This window comes from Triticum urartu, chromosome 2A (assembly GCF_056163025.1).
Source record: "Triticum urartu cultivar PI428250 chromosome 2A, HENAU_Tu73, whole genome shotgun sequence".
NCBI lineage: Eukaryota > Viridiplantae > Streptophyta > Magnoliopsida > Poales > Poaceae > Triticum > Triticum urartu.
In genome coordinates, this window is record NC_141874.1 from 102,303,689 (window position 1) to 102,316,137 (window position 12,449).

A 12,449-nucleotide genomic window follows, 5' to 3' on the forward strand; every position below is an offset into this window, starting at 1 on the left:
GAGAGCTATCCACTGGATCCGGCCGGCCCAGATCCACACGGCTCCGTCAACGACACGCCCGGGGACCCTGCCGGTGTGGGTGTGCCAACGTCGTCTCTATGGTATTCTCTCTTCTCCAATCCCTTCTTCCAGATTTCTCTCCTTCTCTTTCTTATGTATTCTCTTTTTGATGAACAGAGGGGGACGAATCAGGACGGATCCACGCTGTCGACGCCTCTTCTTTGCTGCCATGGACGAGCCCTCGCCCAGCGACCACCTCCATTCAGCTGGTGGAAGATGACGATGGCCAACTCCCAGGTGCAGCCGGTGGGGAGGCGAAAATGGCAAGGGCAGCAGGAGAAATCCCTCCTCCTTGTGTTGCTGCATCACTGCATCCCCCGATATTCTAGCAGTAGCTCGCCTGCCTGCTTTGAGAAGAAGAGATGGAAGGTGGAGGTGGGAACATGACGCTAGGAGGATAAGGCGTGGGCGTCACAAGAAGTGGGTTGGAGCAAGAAGTAGAGCAGGCAATGCCCCTCTCTACATTGGCATCTACACAGCCAAATCAAGGACTTAAACTCCTGGTAAGATCCTCTTTTATTTGTTTTCTTTTTCTTCCATGTCTGCATATCTCTAACTTTTATTAGTTTACCCTTCTAATTTGTGTGATTAGTTTGTTGGTTATATTGTTGTTACTGGCTCCTAATTTGGGTGATGGATAAATGGTTTAGATTTTGTGTGTAAATCTGCAACGCTACATTGGTTTGGAAGTTAATTTAGAACCTTTGTTTAATTTAATGGCATGCTAAAGCTGATGCAGATGTCCATGTATTTGCTAATGCTGTCCATAGGAACGGCTCCTCCTATCCCCTGCTCCTCTCGGATTGGCGCAAGTCCGCCTCCTCCCCCGCCTCCCTCTCCACGCGTGCAGCAGCGACCTAGGAGGAGCTCGAGCCGCAGTGGTGGTCCATGGCACCTTCGTCGTCGTCCCCGGCTGGAGAAGCATGGGCCGCAGAGACGGCCGGATCTGTCCGGCCCTCGCGCTATCGTTCGTTCACTCTCAAGGTCCGCCCCGGCGTCCTCGCCTCCATCCTCTCTCATTGTCACGTACGCCCTCGTGGCCGGACGAGGCGACGTGCAAGCTGCGGCGGCGCAACGACATCTTTGCTTGTTTTTGTACTTGCTGAAACAATCAATGACGTCTTTTTCCCTGCAGGATAATGTGTTTGTTCAGCTGATTTGTATAGTTCCAATACCGGGTTGTTAAGGAAAATCCAGATGATGCATTCTACGAGTTGGAGACCCCCCAACAGCAAATTCAGTCAGACGTCTTTGATGGTAAATATTAATATTTTGCTGTGTCGTTATACTGTTTTTTCAAAGCCTAAGCTGGTATTCTTTTTCCAAAATAGTGGTTTGAGCCATAGTTCCAAGAATGGAGCTGGACAGTCTTTTTGAGGAAAAAAAATGATGTCGCAGAGGCCAGGAATAAAATCAATACATTAGTATATGTGCGTGCGGTAGACCCCTTTCTTTGTTTGCCAAATTAATACATTAGGCTTTTTGTTCCTTAATAGATCTCACTCTTTTTCTTTGTTTGCCAAATTAGTATATATGTGTGCAGTAGACCCCTTTCTTGTGTTACATGGCCTTTTGGATTGTCGCCATCTGTTACCTTTATACTCCTGAGGTGGCTGAATTTTTTGAATGAACTGCCCTACTGGCAGTATGTTCTTCAGAACCGCTGCCTAATTTTATTTCGAGAACTAATCAACTAATTGAGTTGGAGATGTTCCTTACTGTCACACCATACATGGCTATGCCTCCGATAGATTCTTGTGGATATTTGAAACTAAACGTGTTCTTCATGAAGATATTTTGGCGAAACTGTAGTTACCATGTTAAATCCTTTTGGTTGGGCTTCACACTCTGACTGTGCTTACCCCTTGCAATTGGGAAGTGCTTATGCAGTGTTTGTTTACCTAGGCAGTACCGCAGAAACTTAAGAAACCATTTCTTAAGCAAAAACAGATAGCCTTTTGCTAGCAGTTCTTATTTTTTTGGAAATATTTTCCAAGGTGTGTATTCTCATATAGGCATATATTTGCGAGGTGAAAAACTAATTGTGATGCACACATTATTAAGCCCTGTACATAGGGAAATATGTCCAACTCCAGTAATTCATCATATCTGTGTGAACACGTGAATCATGAAGAGCTACTTGAATACACGTGAAATGTCATTTCAGGACTTAAGATAAGATGTTGATATTATGAGGTGAAATGCTCGTTTACTTAATCTTCTAATTACCTGATATTATGAGGTGAAATGTCATTTCAGGACTTAAGAGAGATGCTGATACTATGAGGTGAAATGCTCATTTACTTAAGAGAAACGTTCACAAGGATGACTGACCGTGTGCGGCACTGACCTCGATGGCGTGCCGCATCATTTCTGCCCGACCTCAATGTTTACCTCGTCACCCACGGCCAGATGGTAAGTACCCGCAAATCTCACACTGCCACTGGGGTGCTCTGCCTCCACCTATTTGCATTGATGCATGCTCAATTGCTTATTGTGGTGCGCCCTGTAGGTCGAAGACATCCCGACGAAGCAGCACATGCTTGTCCCTTCTTTCGTTGGCGGCGGGAGAAAGAGGATCCACCCGCTCCCTTATGCTGATTCGAGCCTTCCTTGTGAGTTGGCTCCAATTTTTTGCTCTTTTGTATGTGGGTGTACATACCCGAGGTGAGAAAATAAGTTCAGATTACACTAAGGTGGATCTCTCGATTAATATGCAACTTTTTTATGAATAAAAGTTCTGATATTGTAGTAAGCTTATGTGTGATTTAGTATAGAATTATGCTTTCAAGGTTGTACTAATAGATGACCTTCGCCATTCTCTAATTTTCCCTAGCATGGATTGCCTACTCTACAAGATAAAGTGTCGGTTTATGAGGATATTTTCCAAAAAGAGTTGTTAGGGTATGATGTACTCGATTGATCTATGAGATGACCTGCTTGGTGGTGAAGGTTTTTTACATCTGCTGAGGTAACCATCTACTGACTATATCTTCTAATTTTTGCTTTTTGAGTCCTATGAAATGGTGTAAGTGAATTCATTATAAGTGGAAATTGTGGTTGGATCATGTTAAGGACTTATGTCTTCTGTAACTGATTTTGGCGAAGAAGAACAACTGCATTTTTTTTCTCTAGCTTTTGAACGTTGAATACTTTGGTCCTCCTATAGGTGCTTCTTTCTCATGTGTGTACGTGTTATATTTATGAGGTTGCTATGGGTTTGAAGTGGTTGTGATCTATACTTGAAGATCCATTAACTGGACTAGGCTTTCTGAATTCTGATAGAATGAGAAGCCTGCAGTAAATATCCAAATGTTCCTCTACCATCACAGCTTGAGTTAATATAATAGTTAATATATAAGGATTTACAATGTTTTAACCCTGACCAATATGTGGTAAAGATAATAATACCAGCACTTTTAGTTGAGCGAAATCTAAGACCACAATTACATCGAGGTGTTGCATGTATGATGTATCTCAGTTCATGTTCTTCAACATTTAAGTGTTTTGGATGATCATGCCTTGTTTCTATGGATTGCCATTTTATCCAACGAGAATAGTGAAACATCAAATTTAGTTAACCATCTCATATTTGCATTTGCTTTGTGATGTTTCCATTCTACCTATAATATTTGAAATAAGATCTTTTATTGCTCACTGGGAACAAGCATCACTTTCTTGTAATATCTTTATCTTCCTTGAGTTTTTCCGTGAGTTTGTGCTACTCTGCCAAGGAGCTCCAGCAAGCATGTGTGCCTGCTCTCCTTGCTCCTGAGCTCTTGTACCAGCAACAAAGGCTCGTGTGTGGTATCAGCAAGAGATTAGTGTCGATTTTTTCGAGTTATTGGGACACCTGAGAACTAGCAGTACCACATAAAAAAGTCTGAAGTTAGGCATTTTTAAATCTAGACAGGTCGTGCTTCATTTTGACTAACTACTACCATCTCCGAGTCTATATCTAAGTGTTATTCTTTATTAGATGCCACTAATTCCTTTTGCACTGCATGATATGTAGTTTAGTTTCCTCAAATCTTAAGGCTTTAATATTGATGCTGCCATCAAATTGACTTTCCGAGTATACTAAAATTTGGAATTATTACTTGCAATTATTATACAAAGAAATTATCAAAGGAAAATTTATTTATTTAAAAATTTCTTTAATTCCAAATGGCATTGTACTTACTATGTATTTTTGAACTGAAAAGGGAGTTTCCATGTTGCTGAGGATGGTCCACTTCTTTGCTTAGAATTCCAAATTCAAATCTCGCCGGCGCCGGCTAGATGGATCGTGCTGGTATATTATAATATGGTCATTAGCGCATTGTTGTCTTCAAGTTAAGCTAAATGACAGCCAGAGCAACTTCCTTTATTTCTTGAGAATTCTACTGATCATGCTGTATCTTGTCAACTTTTTCCTCTGGACGTTGGATCAATTGTACATATTAAACGACTGGTTCCGTTCGTAGTTCTTGAGCCCACTCTTCTCATACCATCGGACATCAACTGCCGCCACTCGCACTTGTCGTGCTGCCTCTTGATGAGGTATATCCGCTGCTGATTCCCGCTTTGAAATTCCCTTTCAGTCGTTTAATTCCTGGACTGTTTGTTTGGCAGATGAACACTCCTATATCTGCATTCAAAGGAAAAGGGCACACCCAGGTATCAACCTTGCCATTGTCCTGTCGTGCATTCTGAAAAATTATTTTTCTTTGCTTAGAACTGATTTTTTCCCCTTTTAAAACAGCAAATCACCATGCCCAAAATGTGCTCGCCGCAAACTTTTTACTGAGCCCTCAAAGCCTAAGGACACTGAACTCTCTGCCTCTGCTGCCAAGGTGGCTAGCCAGGCTGAACAAGGTGCTCCTGGTGGAAATGTTGTTGAAGCTACATCTGTGCCAAATGTTCGTGCCTTTGTTTTATACCTGAATACCTTTCCTCTTCTGTACAAACCATGCTTCATATGCAGTAATATTTGATGGCACCAAATTAAACAGGTCAGTCAAGAAACTGAGCTTATAGCTACTGAAGATCCAAAGAACAACCTTCCTGACCACACTAATTTCAAGAGGTAAAGACTCATGGCCAGTTACATTCAGCTGCCTCAGCATGCGATGTGGTGTCATGCCTGTTGTTTTTTCTTTACCATGCCTTCTTTAAAATCAAAAGCATCCTTCTCTATAGATCTCAGTAATGTTTTCTTCACTGATGCATGCAATGCCATTTGACCAGACTTTCTTTTCTATCACTGCTGTTTTCAAACTTATCCGAGGCTCAATAAAACATCCTTCTACCTTCAAGATGTAATATGTGTTCTTATTTCTTGTTCCATGTACAGACAATCCTTGCTGCTGCATGCAAAATAATTTGCTTCATACATGCACACTAATTAGCCACATGATTGAACTTGCTCTGCAATAAGATTCAGCTGGTCTTCTGCTTGTTTATGTTGTCTTCTATATGATGTGCCTAATGCTTATGTCCTTGTTTTTTTATTACACTCTATAATTCTTCTTTTTACTAATGAACGACATTCAGGACAAACACTGCTGTCAAGCCAGCTGGCGCTCCAAAGAAAGCGAAGCAGTAGTTCTTCCATGGACTAGGCTAGATATGTACATACGGTGCAACTGGCGCTTCTTGAGTTCCATTTTTCCTACAGGCATGCCAGATGATATGTCGCAATATGATGATAACTCTGAATCCTCTTCTTTCTCAGGATATCTTCTATGTTCTGCTTGCTTATCAAGCGAAATTCACCGTTAGAAGGGTGTTTTGCCGAAGAGAGCTTCTCAGCTCTGCTGCGTCACAGCAACGGTCTGGCCATCGGGTCTGAAGATCGTCAACTCAGCACACTTTTGGGCGTGCACCAGGTTTATTTTGTGCAACTTTGTAAGACAAGGCTTTGACACTCGCATAACTATGTCGAGCCACTGTCATGATAATTCCTCTATTTAGGTCCTCGAACAAATCAAGTACTATGCGTTGTAAATATCACCATCGGCCCTTTCTGACTTATCTCCCTCCTTATGACAATTTCAACCTTCTGTAAATGCCGCTGGGCCATGCTGCTTAATCTAAGTCTTTTCGTTCTTGTTATACTGTGTGCGCTTTCTTATGTCTTGTGTTTGCTGCTAGGCTTGCTAATCTAAAACTAAAAGTCCTTCTTTACTGATTCACCTTGCAAGATAAGCATGATGTCTCTGCCTGTCGGTTCACTCTTCCAGCAGATCGTTCGAGGTTCTTTTTGGCCTTCTTTAAATATCTGTTCAGCGCACGGAAACTTGATTTGTTTTTGTAAAAGGCCTGCTAACATCACACTTTCCTTTTTACCCCTCCTGATCTTGCCTAGCTCCCTGGTACCATTTAAACAGCCACACATATATGCTTATCTTTGTGGTCTTCTAACAGTTTTATTTTTACTACAGCCGTCAGTTGAGCACCTGGATGATAACAAAGAAGTGCTTGTTCACTGACCTTTCTTCTTCACAAGGTTTTATAAGCAGAGTTGAGCACAAGACAAGAGAAATTTTGGTGCTGTACAAAACTCTTGTGTTATATAGGCAGGAGCATAGCACAAATTGTATTACATAAGGACAATCACACATACACTCAATCTATGCATGAATATTTTGATACACACTCTAACACTACCTCCCTTGCTCTCGCCCCTTGCGCCATTGGCGCAACGGGTCATCTAGTGAGATAAAATGATGGAATGCAGAACCAGCTCTATCATAGGGTTGAGTGTTTGGGGCGCAGAAGCAGCTCCGCCTAGGGTTGAATGCTCTTAGGGGAGGGCGGTAGCAGCAGAGTATTCAAGCTAGTTGAGACCAGTGCGTGTGTGTTTTTACATTTTCCTGATAGTATATTTGTATTTTCAATAGTACTCCCTCTGTCCCGAAATATAAAAACGTTTTTCACACTACACTAGTGTCAAAAACATTCTTATATTATGGGATGGAGGGAGTAACTTATTGGTATTTCTGGTGCAAGCAATAAATAAGCAGTTGCAAGCACACCAAATACATACATTAATCCACTACTCAATACATACTGGATCACAGTGCTAAAGTCTGTTTCTACAATTCTACTTATAGGGTTTACATCTTTTTTAGATGATACAAAGCACAACACGTGCTCTCAGGCGAGAGGATAGAGCATTAGTATTGGGGTGCATATGACACAATTACACGGCAAGGCAACGGACTTAAGCATTAGTAGTGGTGTGAATACTACACAATCACAAAATGTAGTACTGCAAGCCAGCGCACGTGTATGTTTACTGATAGAATGCCAAACATATGCATCTCCCTCGGGCATTTGTGCTAGTAAAGAGAGAAAAAGGGAAACTGAATTAGCTTACTCTTGACATTTAAACACTGAAAATAAGAGGGAAAATAGAGGCGTGTGTAAAAAAAAGAGGGAAAACTGAGACAGCAGTAACCACCTCATTGATGACGTTACCTGAGAAACCATTTATCCATCACATCTCCAGAATCTGCAGAGGACCCTCGTGCAGGAGCAAGGGAATCAAGCTCATCGAAGAAAATTACTCATGGACGTGCTGATTTAGCCTCAAATGGACAGTAAAAACTGAAAACCCGAGTATATGTTCATATTTCATGGCAATTACAAACATGGCTTGTGCAGATGGATATACCTTCTCAAAGATGTCCTTGATATTCCTCTCTGACTCTCCAACATACATGTTTATAAGTTCCGGACCTTTTACGCTAAGAAAGTTTAATGAGCACTCAGTTGCTACTGCTTTCGCAAGTAATGTCTAAAAATTCAAAAGAAAACATCCTAGTTAGCATGTATTATCTTGTTGTTGGATACAACTAACTTTTGAAAAATGGGAATGAAAACTCAACTAAGACAAAGTATAAAACTCAGTACACCTACCTTCCCAGTGCCTGGAGGTCCATATAACAGGACACCTGACCGTTCAAGCAATTTAGAGCAGTACACCTGATACAGACATAAGGTTGCACTTGTAGAACTTATTTCTTTGGACCTGGGAGTCAAAAAGTCAGTAATAGATGACAAAATAGATTTATTTAGGTAGTTGTGAAATATATTTTTCAGCTCCAGTAGTAACAATGGAGATGTCATATTTCAAATAAATAATGGACATGATATTCTACAGTAACAATGAAGTTTCAAATAAATAATTGCATGATATTCTATAGTAACAATGGAGATATCATATTTCAAATAAATAATGGATACGATATTCTACAACTGCCAAATATCAGAACATAACCCAAGAGAATTCATGATTATCCTCACCAAAAGATCATTCTAGACTGAATACCTGTGCTACATGCTTCGTTTGACTATGTAATTTTGTCGACAATAGAATACATCAGAGTAACAAATTAAAAATTGATAGCAAATTTCCCCATGATCTTCCACTTTTATTTGTCCATGAACTTATATTCACCAATAATAACATGCAATATTTTCAATCGCTGAACCTATCTACCCAAATATGTATCTTTCAGAAAAGACCAGAGAATTGTTCAAATTCTTGTTGAAATTGAGCTAGCTTTAGCAAAATTCCTACGCCCCAAAGAATCGTGCATGGAAAAACCAACACAAGTAAAGAAGGTAACTGTGTAGCTTACATTGAGCTTCCAACTTCGATCACTGGTAGCTACAGAGTAAGTACAAAACAAGCTAACGCATTGTCCAGTTAGCATGCAACTGACTCCAACGTACAAGTAGAATTCATTGCCCCAGCGCCTGCCGCCGAAGGCGCTGCCCCTGTGAGCCGTAGCATCCCATCCCGCTGACCATCGTATCCAGCCCCCATTGCGCATGGCAGCCGCAACAACTTCTGTCTCCTCCTTGTCCGAGCATGCCCACAACCCGTACAAGCAGCTATTCCCCAGCCTCCTTGCATATTCCCCGTCGAAATCAATGACCGCCGGAGAGGAGTAAGGCAAGACGGGGAGGCCTAGAACAAAGGAAGGCGAGGGGTGCGCGCGCAGGTTCCTCATTGATGCATGGCATCAGCAAAATGTCCAGGCTGCGTCCTGCGACACCACATCACACTGTAGTATGCCCTTTATTCCTTTGGTTAAGTTTGACAGTGTTGTTTCCATCCTTCGTACACCAGTGTGTGAACCATACTACCGATACTATGACATATATCAAGTGCCTTATCAGAAGAAAAGAAAAACTACTATAGCTTACACGCTTGATCAAGGCAAGAACATTTGTTTGGGGTTTAATTAGGATGTGATGGATTGGATACTATGTATTTTCTTTTACTGTGGATGGGTTCTCTTGTTGTAGATCAGTTATGTCACCGTGATGATGCACTTGATTCCCAACTGCCTTGCATGCTGTTGTGCAATGCACAGGCCCGATCCAACGGACAACCAAAAGATCTAGACAGAACAGAGTTCTGCTATTTGTGATAAAGGGTTATTCCATGGGCTCAAGGTTCACTGGTCACTAACTATTCCATTGTTCGTCTTCTGATTTCTAGCAATTCTATCAGCTTCATCGCATAGCCTAGTACAACAGAACAGAAGATGCAGGTCATCTGTTATAAAGTACTTAAATGTGTGCTTACAGCTATTGCATGATCTGAAGGAATAAACCAAATCAACAGCGACTCTATGGTCTAATTATCAGCTTTGCACTATTAATAATAGTGCAAATAGAACTCTGGTACTAATTCTACAGAAAAGATACACCAAATACACCATCAGGTTCAGTACCAACACCGGTTTAGACATCAAAACATATTTATAGTATAGTGGTACAGCTGCAAGTGTAAAGTCATGCAAATTCTCGATGGTACAAACTGTAAGCTGGCAAATTGTCGATGCAATGTAGGTGCCAAATAAGTGTTGGTGTCATACCACAGTGCACTGACACAAAGCATAAAAGGAGAATGGCATATTAACATTTCATTGTTGTACCAAAGAACAGACCATAGCTTCACTGCTAAGATTAATGCGGTAGTAGCACTACAATGACTTGTCAATAGTGACCTCGCTCTAGAATGAGAGCAATTACAATAGGTTAAAGCTGTTGACCAAAAAAGAGTATCAAATAGACAGAAGCTAGTTTTGCTGAAATAGATCGGGACTTTGAGAGATTAAGGAGAGACAGGTAGTGCATGTAACCTTAGGGCAGGATGGCACCCACGATCTGGTTGCTGGGTCGGCGACCGGAGCAGAGGGCGTCGGTCAAGACCAGGAGTTCCCGAACTTCATCCACGATTTTGCATCATCCTCGCGGATCAGACCGCCACAACCGCCGCTGGGGGACACCCCTGATCCACTGCACGAGGAGCAGAAGCGCCACCATCCCCGAAGCACAGGACGTCGAGGTGGACGTGGATGCTGTCGCCGAAGCCTTAGAAAAGGACGGGGTGCCGCCGCCGTTGAAGCGAGGGGATCGAAGGTCGGGGAGGCCCGCCGTCTAGGATCCAGGACCAGCGAGGAGACAGCAGCGGCGCGCCCAAGCTCGGCCGCACCACTGCGGGGCGGAAGGCCGGCGAGAGCCAAGCGGCGGGAGGAACGGCGGCGGGGGTGGACACGGAGAATAATTTTATGAGACCAGGTCTCACGGGTTAGCAAGCGAGACCCATCCTGATGGATGACACGTGGCATTTATAAATCACAAAGCATCTATCCCACCTCTACCTAAAATCAGAGGGGGAGAGATTTGTGAATGCCACGTGTCATCCATTAGTGTGGGCCTCACCTGTTAACTATAAGACCTGGTCTCATATAATTGTTTTCCCGCACGAGACGGGCATCTAGATAAGATAGAAAAAAGGGTCACAGATTGAATTTCTTACAAATGTGGGGTTCTTTTGCAAAGACGGAGCGTTTTCTCAAGTCCACTTAAAAGGTACTGCGGATTCAATAAACAAAAATATAAGTATTGTTTTGTAAAAACGCCGCGACGGTGAACCCAACGACATCAATATAAGTACTTCACTAGTAAATATGTCCGTGCGTTGCTATGGGTTGATTTATTTGGATGTTTTGGCCGGAGAATTTAATCGGAGTTCAATCTTCATTTTGGCGGTTGGCCCATTTAGGATTGCCATTGTCTGGACCATGGGCCATAGATGTGAAGAATTGTACTCATTCCCTCAAACGATGCCTCCTTCAAGAACCCCGCTACCCTAGGGTTGAATTTGAGTTGTGCGTGGAAGAGTTTTTGAGTGGGAGAAACATATGGTGGAAGGGCTGAGGTTGGAAAGGAAGGGGAGAACTTCATGTCGGGTGCCTATTTTCTCAACTTCGAAGCATATTCTTCAAGAGTTTAATTACTAATTTAAAGGATTTTTAGATATTATTTGAATTATGAGCAATGGTACATACATGCTAATTTTTGGTCAGACTTCCAAGTACTTCAGGAACTTAAATACTACTCTCTCTGTTCACTTTTATAAGACGTTGTAGGTATTTCAGACAGAAGTTAAAATAGTTCAATGTATGTTATCTGAGACGTCTTTTAAAAATGAACAAAGGAAGTACTAGGGCCGGAAAAAAAGCTCAAAACTCGTGAGCTAAACGAATAACTCGTGACTCGGCTCGAATCGACTCGAACTCGAAGAATAACAAGTCGAGTCAAGCTTTAGTTTAAGATCGTTTATAGACCAAGTTAAACGAGCCAATCTCACAAGTACTAGTTTAACTCGTTAGGCTCGATATAAAAGATCAGCTACTCCAAATCCAGAAAAAAATCAGCCACTCAGCACCCTGCGTCCCAAGCGTATAACACAAGGCCCAACTGTTGAAGGCCCAGCCGCCCAGGAGACTCGTGCGTTACAAGGAAATTACAATTGTTTAGTGATATATATGTTTAATATGTACATAATCATTTTATCATATTTGAGGGTTTTATGTTCATATTTTTAACGAGCTTAACAAGCTAAACGAGCCGGCTCGCGAGTTATACGAGTCGAGCCAATCTTGGGTTTGAGATCGTTATAGTAACGAGTCGAGTCGAGCTAGCTCGTTAACGAAACGAGTTCTAGCGAGTTGAGCCGAGCTGGCTCGGCTCGGCTCGAATTCCAGCCCTAGGAAGTACTACTCTTTAATAGATGAAAATAAAAGGATTTCTAATTTCGATAGTAACATAATGTTGGATCCATTCCTTTTGGATTGTCACTTTTTCCATCATGATTCTTGGGAAGAGACGTTGGTAGTAATTCACCTTCGACAATTTATTTGTGAAAATATATGTCTCTTTAAGTCGCACATAAGAAAATCCGGTCAAATTTTCATTGAGAAGATAAAATGGTCCTACCTCATGTGCCGCGTCAATAATCATGGGTTGAAGCCATCATGGATTGGAGCATGCTAAGTCCGGAGGCGAATCAATTGTTGGAGTGGAGGGGATCGAAGAAA

At 42.0% G+C, this 12,449-nt stretch overlaps 2 long non-coding RNA genes across 10 annotated transcripts; one reads left to right on the top strand and one right to left on the bottom strand.

Moving 5' to 3' along the window:
- The first annotated feature begins 247 nt into the window (after positions 1–247).
- LOC125536043 (uncharacterized) lies at positions 248–6,156 on the top strand. 7 transcript variants are annotated; one of them, XR_007294892.2, is made up of 11 exons: positions 248–563; positions 831–1,044; positions 1,196–1,317; positions 2,320–2,475; positions 2,573–3,031; positions 4,266–4,354; positions 4,527–4,602; positions 4,675–4,719; positions 4,805–4,961; positions 5,055–5,128; positions 5,596–6,156. It is a non-coding gene; the product is annotated as an uncharacterized LOC125536043 (long non-coding RNA). The 7 variants fall into 7 exon arrangements; XR_015615856.1 differs by having other exon boundaries at positions 249–563; positions 4,266–4,602; positions 5,596–5,681; positions 5,777–6,156; XR_015615857.1 differs by having other exon boundaries at positions 249–563; positions 4,266–4,602; positions 5,596–5,672; positions 5,777–6,156.
- Positions 6,157–7,060: 904 nt separating this feature from the next.
- On the bottom strand, positions 7,061–10,738 carry LOC125536044 (uncharacterized). Of its 3 annotated transcripts, XR_007294898.2 has the most exons (4): positions 10,206–10,682; positions 7,966–8,077; positions 7,525–7,843; positions 7,061–7,385 (listed from the first exon to the last, which is right to left on the bottom strand). It is a non-coding gene; the product is annotated as an uncharacterized LOC125536044 (long non-coding RNA). The 3 variants fall into 3 exon arrangements; XR_015615859.1 differs by having other exon boundaries at positions 7,508–7,843; positions 7,966–10,738; XR_015615858.1 differs by having other exon boundaries at positions 7,966–10,682.
- Between the last annotated feature and the right edge of the window lie 1,711 nt (positions 10,739–12,449).